The sequence below is a fragment of the Etheostoma cragini genome, chromosome 6, assembly GCF_013103735.1.
Source record: "Etheostoma cragini isolate CJK2018 chromosome 6, CSU_Ecrag_1.0, whole genome shotgun sequence".
NCBI classification, from domain to species: Eukaryota; Metazoa; Chordata; class Actinopteri; order Perciformes; family Percidae; genus Etheostoma; species Etheostoma cragini.
The window spans coordinates 7,937,838-7,949,361 of NC_048412.1; the positions used below are offsets into that span (position 1 = coordinate 7,937,838).

Genomic DNA, 11,524 nt, shown 5'->3' on the forward strand with positions numbered 1-11,524 from the left:
CGTCCCCCTCCTGGAGACGAGCCCTGACCTTCTCATTTCATCCTCATTAGAATCTCATTTCAACAGAGCAGCCACTCCTTAATCATCTGCTATCATCCCAGGCCTATGCCCATACACACATACACACACACACACACACACACTAAAGCTCAAACTTGCATGCGGGTTACTTTTATGAACTGTACATTCATCCATGAAAGAAATGTGTATTATAACTTTTTTATTTTCCATAAAGTGATCCTCCATATAAATATAATTTTTCTTCCAAAATAGTCAGACAAACTTTAAAAGCGTACAATAGCAATAATTCTGCAGTAAGTGTGTTTAATAAAGAACAGTATTACCAAAATAACTGTAAATAAACATATTTTTCTACACACCAGATAACTTAGTGTTATGGGCTTGCGGGGTGGTGTGGCGGACAGCAGCAGGGCTGCGTGGCAGAGGGTGGGCTCGTCTGTCTGTGTCGGCCCCGGTGCCACGGAGGCCCCTGCAGGGTCGGGGGGAACGGGGGCTCAGGGTGCCAGCACAAATGAGCTCCATTCATTTCCCCACTTCGGCATATGGTGGCCCATTGTCCTCGGCCACAGAGGCAGAAGTGATGCAATTTGTTGGCATGTCCTGTCATTTCACAAACTGCCCATCCCACTGAGGCTCTGGGCAGCAGAAGACAAGCAAGGGCAGCTTGTTGTTCCTCCCGATCCACACCGTAACATCTAATGGTAGCAAGACATCACACAACCCCATACATTACAAGGCCATATGGGGTAAATATTTTGATGTAGATAAGAAGAAGTCAGAAACAACAAGATCCATCAGAGAAAATCTTCCAGATGATTATAATATACAGTATCTGTGTCAATCCCTGTTGTTTTTCAGGTTAAAACAACAGCTTATCCTTCATTTCAGAATAAGATCTAGTCAGATGCAGGCATTAAGACATTACAGCCTCCTTATTTGCTTCTGTGTTGTTTTGCCAAAGCAAATAACTTTGCTTCGGCAAAACAACACAAAGAAAAACAACAAAATACTGCACTTGAAAATTAAATCAAAAGCAATGTAGAAAGACTTAACAGTGAAACCTCAGATTTGTGAGTGAAAGTGAACTGGGCAGCCTGTTCCTGGTTTCACTATGCCAAGCATGGAGCTGCTGTCTGACAGGACAGAGGAAGGAACCTTGTTTAACTTCCTGAAAAAAAAGCAAAGTTTTGACATAAAGTGCACAATATAACCAATGCTGCAGCAGCAGAAAGAAAGAAGTGTCTAGACATGACTGCATTTAGGTCAGACGGAGGAAAACATATGATCACACAGTCATGCACAAAACGATGGTAGTATATAGTGTTGACAGGCGTTTGGACTGCAGGGTCAAAAGTCACTGAACCCATTTCACGCTGACGTGTGTGTGTGTGTGTGTGCGTGTGTGTGCACTGCATCCCTGCTTCACACCATGGTTTCACTCAATTCTGGTCGTGTCGGTTGGAGGTTTGGTGTTCATTGTCCGCACAGCATGCAACCCCACCCTGCTCTCTCTCTGTCTCTCTCTCCCTCTCTCTCTTCTCGCGGCGTGGGACGAGAACGTGGGCTTCCCACTGAGCTCCTGAGAAGAAATCAACAGAGGGGAGAAACCTTCAGACAGAAGTCAACTTCACTTCAGTCACTCTGAAGATTGATGACGTTGGTCCTGGTTTCAGTGGTTGTATAAGAAACAAGTGGCCCTCAGAGACTCATTACATCTCTGCAAGATTTGGACAATGGAGTGACACTGCTCCTGATTACCAGATTCATCATTTGTATAGGTCTGGGTGCCTCCTTCACAAATGTCAGCTGTACTAAAATTCGTCCTGTACTGTTACAAAAAAGATGAAGAAAAAAAGATTCAAAGGACGTGCTGCATTTTGGTTTATTTGTCACATGTAACGCATGAAGAAAACAGTCAGATAATCCATCTTCGTCAAACAAACACTCAACCAGGCTGGCTGTGGTCCATCTAATACCTCAATATCCCCGACCTCAATCCTGCCCCCCACCCTGTTTGTTCAGCCACCATGCTACGGTAACCGAGATCCCTCTCCGGCCTATGCTTAACCCCATTTGTACCCTCCACCCAAGCCTACCCCCCAACCTGTCAGGGACCGGCTTCCCATGTCCATCAGCGGGTGATGGATGAGGTGGAAGGTCGTCACCCCACTCTCCAGAGTTCACCGATTCCATCAGCCATGCAGACACCTCCAAATCATAGTGGGGGACGTTAGTGAAATTATACATTTAGGAAGAGCAACCTGGAACAGAGAAGTGTTGCTTTGAAAAATTAGTTTTGAGAGAGATGTGTCATCGACAATAAGTCATACCTCTGGATTTCATCAGCTGTCAACCACTTCTGATGCTACTTTCCGAGGAGGGTTTTGGAGAGAGGGAGGTTTTAGAGTCATGAGTAAGCGTTTCTTTTGACTGTTCATTTATGTGCATTGCACTCCTATAACATTTTCAGAATCACTTTTAAAAATGTTTTTTTTATAAGGGTCAAAATTCAAAAATAATTCCTCTTATTGTTATTTCTTGCCAAAACCGGCTGCCTACATTACCCACAATGCAACTTGGCTGTCAGTACCTAGGTTGTATGTCCAGGTGTGTGTTATGCTAGCTGCTCATGTAGCATTGAGCCTATAGCCCAAGGCAGGGTTGAGGAGCGGGCTACAGAGGTATGGTAAGCTCAACTCTTTCTAACTCCACAACCTCAGATGTTAGTTTTTTTTCAAACTTGATGACACTTTACATTACTTTATCAAAACTAAAAAAGGCTTTATACAACTAATTTTACAAATGCAGTTCTCCCCAAGACTAATAAACAGATTACTATTATTATTGTTTTTTAAAGATTTTTTTTGGGGCATATTCAGCCTTTTTTTTGGAGGACGGCAGAAGACATGAAAGGGGAGAGAGAGGGGGGAATGACACGCAGCAAAGGGCCGCAGGTAGGAGTCGAACCCCGGCCCTCCGCGTCCAGGAGTAAACCTTCATATACGTGCGCCCGCTTTACCAACCAATCATTCCGGGCGCCCAATAAACAGATGTTGATGTGTAAAATTGATGGAGTTCCACGTTAAATTATTTCCTTATGGTTTCTGAAGAACATACTAAATCTTGTGTTATTTAATTTTTGCTATCCTGGTTACATGCTGCGCTTGGTCCAGATTCTGTAGAAGTGGTGACAAAACAAGGACTGCTTGTTGTGTTAGAATTTTTCTTGTAGTTTGAAGTGTGAAGATTCAGAAGACTTTCCTAACAACAAGGCTTCCTTCAAAATGGACAACCGACACTCAGTCAAAAAATAGAAATGATTTCCCGAAAGTGATTTTCCGTAAAACACAATGAAATTTGATTGCACCCTGGTATAAACTAGTGCAGTGTCTCACCCCTGACTGACCTTAAATTGCCTCTTGATGCCCATGGCGCTGCAAGAAAAACAGTAGTCCTATTGGCTCATTTCACGCATGTCCTGGTAATCAAAGCTGAGGAAAACGGTGACGGCAAGATCTTCAGATCCTGCATAAGTCTGTCCCTAGTTTTCCAGCTACAGAGCCATGGCATGCCAAAGGAGGCTGTGTTTTCTCTCACTCATATCATTCACCCAGAGCGAGATTGATGCACTATAAAGATGCACAGAACAAAAAAAAACAATACACAATAGTGGGAAGCCTCGCCACTGACAGGGGCATAGATCAATGTTATTTCCCGCTTTTGCAAAAATACCTAATTCCCCTTTATTTAATCAAGCGTCTACCCTCCTCGGGCCCTTCCAGCTGATTTATGACACCCGCTACCTTTATGAGTACCTGTTTCATTTTCTTGTCTCTGCTCTGACACCTAAAGTGATAGGAATTTTATGCTTTTGATAAGAATATGAGTTTCACTTTGGACAAGAATTCATGGCCCTGTCAACGGCCAATAAATAACAGCGGCGGAAACATTCACAAGCCTCCACAACAAAGCATCCATCCAATGGGATTTACCTTGGGATGGAAGCAGAAAAGATGGAGAGAGGAGAGAGGGGGGGGGGGGGGAGCACAGGAGGTGACAAGGAACGCAAGATCATAGTGAAAGGTCATGTCATCGAGAGGGAAAGTGCAAAATCTTTCTGGTGTCGCCTCATCACCATTCATAATTGGTGTGCTGTCATATGAGCATTTTGATAACGTCACATGAACATAAATGCCATGCTGTGACACACTGTTGTTCAGCTATCATAAGTATGTGCAGCAGCGGTGCTCCGACATTTTCATGTCACGGACCCTCAAGTAAAAAATCCTTACAGGTCATGGAGCTCCATTTGACTTTATCCCATGTTGTTGGTATAGTTAAGATTTTTACTGCCTGCGCTCTGTCTTCAAGTCTGTTTGTTTTCACTCTTTAAAGTAGAAATCTCAACCATTTCAATGAACTCAAACCAGTTTTTTTTAAATATTATTTATGGTCTGCATTTTTTCTGCAATAGCAAATTCAATGAATTTAAATAGGTACCCCCCCCCCCCGAAAAAACAACAGCATCAGTTGTTTCAGCAATTGCCCCATGTCAGTGCTTGTAGTACTGCTTGAGTGACAAGGCTCTTTAGTTGCCACATGAACAACACATCCTCGTACCTAAACAACATTACAGGTCTATTTCAAAGACTCCCAAAACGCCACACAGGACTTTTTTATGTTCTGCCGCATGGTGGTGGTTTTATCATGTGGCTGTATCAATGTGACCATGTAGAACATGCTGTTCAGCCGAACTAGTTAGCCTTAACTAGGAAGTTAAGGCAACAAAAGTACATTGTTAGGGGATTTGGGTTTAGGGCTGGGGTCAGGGTTAGTAATCCATCAGGGACAGGGACTACTCAAATGAAGACGTAATGTGACGTTATGGATGTCATTGTGTCATAAAGGAAGGTACATAAAATTTGTTTAATTTAAAAACAACAGTTGACTTTAGGTTTTGCATAGGACACAAACCCCATTCTCCTGAGTGAAAGTACTGTTTGTTCAACGTTCCTAATTTTAATCAGAAGGAGTAGTTTCAACCCTCGTCTACATCCACGACGTTCCACCTCTGGGATTGCTCCGATGCCGCCGGAAATTCTGTCGGGTTTCACTCTTTTCGGCCGGATGTCCGGTACCTTCTGCTTTCTTTTTGTTGGAATTTCAAACTCTGGTTAATTTCTGAGGACTATGGGTAACAGATCTCTGCAGGGTAAATCCAGACAGCTAGCTATACTGTCTGTCCAATCTGAGTTTTCTATGGCACGAGTGAAACAACCTTTGAACGTACACATGTTCCACCAAAACAAGTTCCTTCTTAATGCTTTTTTGCTTTGACGATTGTGATTGGCTTAAAGAAATGCCAATCAACCAGACCTGGAATTCAACTTGGACTAGCCAGACTTTCCTCGGCAGCGTTTTGGAGGAAGGTCTGGCAAAGTGGGACTATTTCAAACCCAAACCAGAATGTTTCCTGAACCATCTACTTCAAAGAAATTACCTATCCCTCTCTAATAAAATCTAATTGAGTCATCAACAACATTAACCATTGCATTATAAACACGCATTAATTCTCAGACGTATTATTATTTAACCACACTTGTTCTCACCCCTGAATACTAACACTGCTTTCTCCCACAAAACCAGCTTTCTGCACCCTCTCCTCCGCCATTGTCTAATCACAGTGGGTGTAAAAAGAAGAAGGAAAAGTAAGTACAGAAAAAAAGAGAAAGTACAGAAAAGAAACCAAACACTCTCAGATGCGTATGAAAAATGATCTAACTAATGGGGCCCAGAGGGGTTAGATAGATTTATATTGACACTTCACACATTCCATTGACAAATTGGCCGTTTCTGCGTCCTTGCCAAAAACCTTCTGGTTACCTAGGCAATGACATTAAACCAAGTGAAAATCTCTTCACGTGTGATAAAATCAAACAAAGATGACGCACTGTATCAGATGTCCTAATCTAAGGAACAGGGAGTCAAATGCAACGCATCTCAAAAGAAAGTTGCTGTAAACTGTGGTTATGGAGACTATAACGAATCACTGGCCAACCCCAAAGGTCTCTTTGTTCCAACCCCTCCTGGTCCTCACTTAGTGTATATTATGGGTCTGAGTGAGAGGAGGTCGAGAGAGATGTTTTTGTGTATCGCTACTTGAGCCCTTTGTGTGTTTGGCACATGGGCTTCAAAAGAGTGCAAAGAAAAGAAAAGGCATGGTCACAACAAGAATTCTGTGCTAAAGGGGTGTGAACTGGCACAGACTCTTGGCATGGGCAAGATGCATGGTGGGATGGCAGCGCACGGGAGCCTCCTGACAGACACAGAAGAAGACAGGAGGGAGGCCAAATCAGAAGCAGAGGGGAAAATTGAGACAGATTTTCTTGCAGGTGTGGAGATAATAGAAGGACAAATGATCTAATTGTTGGAGCATTTTGGGAGAGTCGAGTGGGGGAGGGGCTCAGATGGGTCAGAGATCACAGAGTAGCAGGATTTAAATTACAAAGGCAAGCCAGTTGATGTATGCAAACCTGCAAACCATGACGGACGCAAGTCTTTCAACTTTCCAATTTTGGACTCTTACCTTTCCATCCGCTATATCAAGAGGGTGATAATGACCAGGAGATTTACACTGAGACCTAGAAATAAGCTCGACAAATCTATTCTTCTACTGCCTTTAGCAAGTCAACATTTTTCACTTGAATGACAATACGCAATATTTCCCTGAAGTGGCACAACATTGTGTACAGACATTGGTTCCAAGACAATTTATACTGATGACTTTGGGGATCATCTGAGAGCTCTTTGAATGCCAATGAGGTTAACATGATGGAAACGTCATTCCATGGATTTCCATGCAATTTGATGCACACCTTCGTGTCTCCTGTCCGATGAATCCTTTGGTGATGATTTATTTCATCAGGTCTCCGTTTCAGTTTGTCCAATACTTAGGTTTATGACCAAATACCTGCTAGATTTATGACATTCCCAACAGCCTCATCTGTAATTTGAGTTAAGTGCTAGTTAGCAAATGTTAGCATGCTAACAGTGAAATAAGATGAATTACATGGTTACCGTTGCTATATCAACAGTATGTTAGTATTGCCATTGTGAACATGCTTCCATTAGCATTTACCCAAAAGAAATGCAGCTAATACCACAAGTATACTGCCTCACAGAGCTGCTAGCATAGCTGTAGACTCTTCAGACAAAGCAAATTTTATAAGTAGTAGTATGACCCCGGATTGGCGAAAATTGAGGCTATCTAGCTTACAGCAGTGGTGGAATGTGCTGTAACCAAGTACATTCACTCAAGTAAATGTACAAAACATTTTAGAAGACAACAATTTAGAAACACTGTTTGTATGTTCTTGTGTAAGAAGGGAACGTTTTTGTCGTGTAAGGTCAGACTGTGCACTGTTTTCTCCTTTGTGATGAGTCACCAGCAAAGTTGCATTTCTTGCAACGGCAGATGTGGCCGAGATAGTACTGTTCCTAACAGGACTTTTGACATGTTTACAAAAATGGACAGTTACTCTTCCATTGAATTGTGAATGTGCTTCTGAGGTCACTGCATAACCCAACTCTGCCATGACCCAGACCCACTACTAGTGTTGTACTCAAAACGGGAAGGTGTTTACGTAGGTGGACCGTTCAATGCAGTAGACTATGAGAAAGTGAAAATGAAACTTGTGAGCAGAAAAAGTGATATGTACAGCACTTTCAGTCAAAAAAAGGCAAATTAAGTCAGGCTACATGTTTAATTTGCAAGGCCGATTTGTCTCATGGTGACAAGGACCCTAAACAATGCAAAACATCGCCGTATTTAACATCCGTAAGGATACCAGCTGTGCATGAAGGACGCTCCAGACAGCAGGCCAAATGCAGCAACTTCACACACTGCAAAGGAAGGACAGGGACAGCTTAAAACCTGTGTAACCAGACGTGTTTAAGTCATTATTGTGTTTACTGTGTTAATGGGCTGAGGATGAGAGTAGGATGGGGCATGCAGTGTCGGATTTGGCAGAATCTAAACCAGTGGATTTGGTATTTGTCCGAACCACGACGCATCCCTAGTCAAAACCACCTAAACCGAGACCAATTCATCACCAAGACCAGAGTGCATTGAGACCGAGGCAAGACCGAGGCTTTGAAGGGTTGAGACCAAGTCCAGATCAAAACCGAGGCGGGCGAGACTCAGTCAACATCAAGACCAGAACGGTGCGAGTCCGACGCTGCACAACATGACAAAATGTGGAAAACGCTAACCATGGGCACTCTGAAAGATCCACAGTCCCATGAAAAAACACACACAAAAAACAAATTAAGAATCTCTTAATTTACCTCTTTTTTGCCATAATTGTATCATAAGACATTCCTTAATGAAACAATTTAAATGTAGGTGTGGTCCCTACTGCAGGGTTTAGTGAGAACATTTGAAATCCTATGCTTTTTCTATAGATATGGGTACATTACTGATTGTTAAACCTCCAGATGGGTCTGTAGGATACACTCTTTATATTCACTTTACCCACATTAGTAGAATTATTTGTATTTCATGATTTTTTTTTTTTCATGACTTGTCTTTATAGCCTACTGGAAGTCAGACTGCACCACTGCATCACTTTCTATTGCTTGCTTTTCACCTGCGTGTGCAGTGCAGTGTATTAGTACATACTGTATTACATTAAAGGTGCAGACCCTTAACACAGAAACACACATACCCACATCCTAATCAACAAGCTCCACTTTAAATGATTCAGAGACACGGCTTCGGCCCTATCCATATTCTCTGGTGAGAGAAGCCAGGATAAATTTGGAACATCACACTTTTAAGAGCGTGAGCTTCAACTCCCCTGGGTCATTTTCTGCTCTGGTCTTAATTGAGAGTGTTCTGGAAAAATCATTACTATATTAATGATTTAACACAAAGTAACTACCTGCTTTTTTCCAGGAGGAAAGGGAGATTTGCTTTGAATCGATACCCATGCACGCTCATTATAAGGAGGGTAAAGTTATAGTAATTAGGCAGACATCAATAACTTTTTAATGATCTTTGTTTTTAATTGCATATTATCGGGCTGCACAGTCTGTGTGTTGATACCCAAATATAAGATAATGGTGAGAGGAGAAGTAGATAAAAGAGAGGAGGCACCTGCAAGTTGTTTTTTTTACCTCAGTAACAACAACAGCACTGATGGTCTGCAGCGTGCATGGAGGAGAGGATGAATGGAAGCATCTTCAGTACATTCTCTATACGTTTTTCCAGTAATGTGCTGTGTGTGTGTTTGTGTGTGTGTGCGTGCATGGACGTGTGCGTTTGTTGTGAAATAACACTTCCCTTCCTGCTGTCTATCAGCGTGAGGAAGTGAGAGGACTTTCACAAAGAGTGGTGTGAGGATGTTTCGAGAAATCAAAACATATATGCCAGTTAACCATGTGATGTTACACATCGCATACTTCCTTTTTTATAAAAAGATGCCTCACAGGTGAAGTAAAAATCACCAACATTACACAATATAAATTAATTTGAGCTCTATTTAAGCCAATTGTAGGCAGCCTTGTGTGCCAGTGTGGACTGGAGAGGTGTCCTTTTGCAACAATAAAAAAACTAATGAAAATATGAATGAAAATGAGGATAAAATGTAACAGCAATGGATTGCCATCTGTTAGCTCTTAAAGGGGAAGTGGTCTGCTCAAAGCAGTGGAGGGGTGAGCATCTAAGAGAGAATAGGGCGGGTGGGAGGGAGCGGGGTATAAATGTGGTGATAGAAAGAGCCCTGGAATGCCAGGCTGGCAATCCAGGACTGCTCTGAATAAGTGAGCCAGCCAAGAGCTTTTTTTCTTTCTTCTTACTCTGCCTGATGCCTTCCTCTGCCCCTACCGCATCGCCCTCCCCCTCTCGGCCTGTTCTCTCTGGCCCCGGTCCCCGAAACTCCGCGGCAGATTGTCGATTCAATGACTCCCCTGTCAGGTGATTATCTAGAAGCTTCAATGTAATCTTCCCCTCACACGTACCATATTTCAATTACGACTGCCATTGTGAAGCAAGCTGCATATCCAATTCGCCAATCGCCCCACAGTTGCCTCAACAATGTCAACTGTAAAAGAACGCCAGCTGAAGGCAATTATGCATGTTTTCAGAACCAATTATGATTGCTCTCACGGCGGCGGTTATGCCACGAGCAAGGGAGTGTTCCGAAATTTTTAATTTAACGACATTATGCTGGTGGTATGTTTCAGCCTGCGGCCCCCACTCCCGGGCCTGCCATCTCAGCATCCACAGAGGGAGCCATTAAGGCAGATAGGAGAAGATTATGGCCTCTCTCAAGGGCCACACTGGGAGCAAAGGGAGGGCCTCAGCAGTACAGGGTACATGGCATCCACTCATCCTCTCTGCAGGATCACAGCTGGCAGGGCTGAGTCCCAGCTAGACAGGCAGGCTGGTTAGCTCGTCTTCCAGTTTGGACTATGCCTGCAGAGGGAGTATAAACTCCACAGCAGGCCACAGACTGGGAGATGCTGTAGAGAGAGATCAGAGGCCGCTCTGCGGGGCTTCTTTCCACCATATTTCTGAAGAGTAGGCACAACATCATTGGGTCTAAAAGCTTTTAGAAAATAGCCTTTGACTGTTTTCGCTTCACGATGTGAAAACCTATTCAAATCAATGTACACAACAAGCCGCTAAATGAGTAAAGAAGGGTCGTGTTCGTCTACGCCATACATACATTTTGAAAGTCTTCCACTTTAATTTGTAATTTTTTGTCTGCAAAATGTCATAAACAAATTGAATATGCCCATCACAAGTTGCCAAGAGCCCAAAATGAACTTTACATATGAGAACGTGGAAATAGCTTTTTTTTCCGTTTCACTTGATAAATGAGACAATAATATAATAAACAACAATAATAATCAATAAATCAAGTAACCAAAAATGGTTTTAGCAGTATTTTGGTAGTAGGAGAAACGGGTAAACCAACCTTAGAACATCAGAATTGTGTTGTAAGAGGGGAAATCCAGATTTATTGTGATTCTACATATGTTAATTCGTGATTTTCTTTTCACAAACCAGAGTTCATGGAACACACAGATTTGCGTTTACCATCGCAGCACAAAAGTAGAGCTTCCAGTGATAGAGAACATGAACCATCAGTGGTTTTGTGCAACAGATTTTAAAACTCAATTCTTCAAATACCAGAATGCAGGTCAGACCCTTCTCCCACCGGGATGTTTGCATAAAACCCAGTCAGTTCTCAGGGGTGGAGGTTGACAGGAGAAGACATCGCCCCAGTCCCCGGGAGATTGGCGAACACAACACATATATTAATGCATTAAATGTGTTGACTGTGTTCTGCCCAGGGATGTAGGAAAGAGAGAGAGAGAAAGAGAGAGAGAGAGAGAAAGAGAGAGAGAGAGAGTTTTTTATCTTAAATGTAGGTATATATTTTAGTTTACTCAGTGAATTGTATGGATGTCTTTCTTCTCACATTATTATCCTTGA

The 11,524-nt window shown here is 42.6% G+C and overlaps 1 long non-coding RNA gene across 1 annotated transcript in view; it reads left to right on the top strand.

The window, feature by feature from the left end:
• LOC117946588 overlaps positions 1–6,170 on the top strand; it is a 16,231-nt gene extending 10,061 nt beyond the window's left edge. Inside the window, exon 3 of the long non-coding RNA XR_004657056.1 lies at positions 6,159–6,170. This is a non-coding gene — a long non-coding RNA (uncharacterized LOC117946588). The remainder of the gene's footprint in view (positions 1–6,158) is intronic.
• Positions 6,171–11,524: the final 5,354 nt, after the last annotated feature.